At 24.4% G+C, this 3,823-nt stretch overlaps 1 non-coding gene across 1 annotated transcript; it reads right to left on the bottom strand.

Moving 5' to 3' along the window:
- Nucleotides 1-2,748: 2,748 nt before the first annotated feature.
- On the bottom strand, nucleotides 2,749-2,851 carry LOC111893574 (U6 spliceosomal RNA). The gene has a single exon (XR_002850906.1). It is a non-coding gene; the product is annotated as a U6 spliceosomal RNA (small nuclear RNA).
- Nucleotides 2,852-3,823: the final 972 nt, after the last annotated feature.

The following is a 3,823-nucleotide window of genomic DNA, read 5'->3' as shown; positions in this document are numbered from 1 at the left end:
TATTTTTCCTTTCACCAAATTCATTTGAAACTCTGATTCATTTTTCATTTAACCACATTCATTTGAAACTCCCATGACTTTTCAATTTCTTTCTAATAATGATTATGAGTTGGTTAATAAGCTTAAATAAATATAAAACGTAAAGTGTAATCATTTATAAATTAAATTTCAGTATTAAAAGAATATATTTTCTTCTACTTATAAAGTTATGTTTTTAACTTTTTAACATATTATACTTAATTTATTAGATCTAATATGTTGTTGTATTTAAACCATTATCATTTTAAAGCTACAACTTTTGAAGAATTTGTATAAAATACATAAATTGTTAATTTAAATATAACCTTACAGGATCAACTTAAATATAAACTTTAGTTCGACTTAAACAACCTGAATAATATTTTGTAAATAGTTAAAAGTGATAAATTGTAGTGTATTTCCAATAATGATTATTAGTTGGTTAATAAGGTTAAATAAGTATCAAACCTAAAGTGTAATCATAAATAAACTAAATTTCAATATTAAAATAATATTTTTACTTCTACTTATAAAGTTTTGTCTATAATTTTTAATATATTATACTTAATTTATTAGATTTAATATGTTGTTGTATGTAAATCATTCTCAATTTAAAGTTACAACGTTTGAACAGTTTGGACAAAATACTTAAATTGTTAACTTAAATATAACATTACAAGGTCAACTTCAATATAAATTTTAGTTCCACTTAAAAAACTCAAAGAATATTTTGTGAATAGTTAAAAGTGAAATTATAGTGCTAAATGCAAAAACTAAATTATAATATCAATTTAACTAAAATATTTTCTAAATATATTTTTATAATCGTTAAAAGTTTTCAAATAAGTAGCTTAAAATAACTTACAATAACAATAGTTAAAAATAGCTCTATATAAATGATTATATTGTTACCTTTAAAATAAATAAAAAAATTATTTGATATTTTAAATAATTACAATGATAGAAATTAAAATGTTAAGCAAATAAATTTTAAAAAAATAATTAACAATAACAACAACTATAAATAACATTAAATCATATATTATATTTTATTTTATTCATGAGTAACCCACGGGTAGAGATCATTCAAAAGATTGAAATTGTGCAGTTTTAATAGATGTATATAATATCATATAATTCAAAATAATCAATATATTATATCAACTTAGTATACGAATTATTATATCATTTTTAACAAAAATATTATTATTATATTAAAAAAACCATATATTTGTAAAGATTTCAGCTATATAGATACTTCTGCGTAACACACGGGCATTCGACTATTATACTTATAAAGGAAGCATTTTTCCTTTCACCACATTCATTTGAAACTCCTATTCATTTTTCCTTTCATCACATTCATTTGAAACTCTCATGACTTTTCAATTTCTTTCTAATAATGATTATAAGTTGGTTAATAAGGTTAAATAAATATAAAACTTAAAGTGTAATCATATATAAAATAAATTTCAATATTAAAAGAATATATATTTTCTTCTACTTATAAAGTTATGTTTTTAACTTTTAACATATTATACTTAATTTATTAGGTCTAATATGTTATTGTATGTAAACCATTATCATTGTAAAGCTACAACTTTTGAAAAATTTGTATAAAATACTTAAATTGCTAATTTAAATATAATCTTCTAGGATCAACTTAAATATAAATTTTAGTTCAACTTAAAGAACCTAAAGAATATTTTGTAAATAGTTAAAAGCGATAAATTTTAGTGTCTTTCTAATAATGATTATAAGTTGGTTAATAAGGTTAAATAAGTATCAAACCTAAACTAGTGTAATAATAGGGATAATGACTTAGGAGGGTAATAAGGTTTCCAGTTTGTCCATATTAGGTCACTAAGGTTTTTTTTGTGCGTATTAGACCAATATGGTTGTTATTACCGTTTAGAAATAGTCCTTTACCGGTTTTAACCGGGAAAAGGACTATTTTTTAACGGTAATAACAACCATATTGGTCTAATACGCACAAAAAAAACCTTAGTGACCTAATACGGACAAACTGGAAACCTTATTACCCTCCTAAGTCATTAACCCTAATTATTTAGAAAACATGCTTACTAATCAATGTGACTGATTTGTTTGACTGAAAATAGTGTCTTCCATTTAAACTTATCTTACAACCCTTCCAGAACTTCTAAGTCCAAAAACTCATATGATTGATGATCTTCATTACATAAATATGCAACATTTTATTAATAACTTCTTTTTGTCATTTAAATGTTCACATGAACACATCCATGTGTATAAAAACAATCTCACTTTGATACCTCCCATCAATGTCTACATTTGATAACGAATAAAAATGTAAAACCAACGCAGAGGATGTCTGATATCAATTATTTTATAAAAAGCAAAGCCACAACATGAACTAAGAAACTGAAGTTTCAAAATGAATAAAAAAATCAGCACATAAACAAACACATACAGACTATATACAACACATAAATGGAAGTTTATAAAGCATGAAACTTAATGACAGGAAAAGCAAAAAACTTAAATGAGACTTTATAGAAAGAAAGATCACCCTTACTTGCCACAAATGGTTGAAGACATCAACAAGAAGATCAATTTGACCATAGAATCTACATGTTGTCTGATCATGACTTCAGTAGATGAACTACTGAAACGTAAGAATTGCAATTGAACTCTATTAGCATTTGAAAAGGGAATTAGGGTTCCAGAGAAGGCGACGAAGGGTTAAAAAAAATTTAGGACCATTTCTCGATTTGTGTGTGTCATCCTTGCGCAGGGACCATGCTAATCTTCTCTGTATCGTTCCAATTTTATCGGATGTCCCCAAAGGGACGACTATAGATGAAGAGCTTCGTCATATAGAAGAGTAGCAGGTTATATGGGACGAAGCGAGTTATAAACGAAGTAATTTACTGTTGATGGTCATATATTCTCAATGTCTTTAAAATTAGGGTTAATGACTTAGGAGGGTAATAAGGTTTCCAGTTTGTCTGTATTAGGTCACTAAGGTTTTTTTTGTGCATATTAGACCAATATGGTTGTTATTACCGTTTATAAATAGTCATTTTTACCGGTTAAAACCGGTAAAAGGACTATTTCTAAACGGTAATAGAAACCATATTTGTCTAATACGCACAAAAAAAACCTTAGTGACCTAATACGGACAAACTGAAAACCTTATTACCCTTCTAAGTCATTATCCCGTAATAATAAATAAACTAAATTTCAATATTAAAATAATATTTTTACTTCTACTTGTAAAGTTATGTCTTTAACTTTTAACATATTACACTTAATTTATTAGATATAATATGTTGTTGTATGTAAACCATTATCAGTTTAAAACTACAACTTTTGAACAGTTTGGACAAAATACTTAAATTGTTAATTTCAATATAACATTACAGAGTCAACTTCAATATAAATTTCAGTTCCACTTTAAAAACCCAAAGAATATTTTGTGAATAGTTAAAAGTGATAAATTGTAGTGCTAAATGCAAAAACTAAATTTTAATATCAATTTAACTAAAATATTTTCTAAAGATTTTTTGTAATCGTTAAAAATTTTCAAATAAATAGCTTAAAATAACTTACAATAACAATAGTTAAAAAATAACTCTATATAAATGATTATGTTGTTACATTTAAAAAAAGATATTTGATGTTTTAAATAATTACAATGATAGAAATTAAAACGTTAAGCAAATAAATTTTAAAAAATTATTTAACAATAACAACAACTATAAATAACATCAAACCATATATTATATTTAATTTTATTCATGAGTAACCCGCAGGTAGATGT

The sequence above is a fragment of the Lactuca sativa genome, chromosome 1 (assembly GCF_002870075.4).
Source record: "Lactuca sativa cultivar Salinas chromosome 1, Lsat_Salinas_v11, whole genome shotgun sequence".
Taxonomy (NCBI): domain Eukaryota; kingdom Viridiplantae; phylum Streptophyta; class Magnoliopsida; order Asterales; family Asteraceae; genus Lactuca; species Lactuca sativa.
Note: the sequence above shows the minus strand (reverse complement) of the source record. Positions and strands in the feature narration are given on the sequence as shown.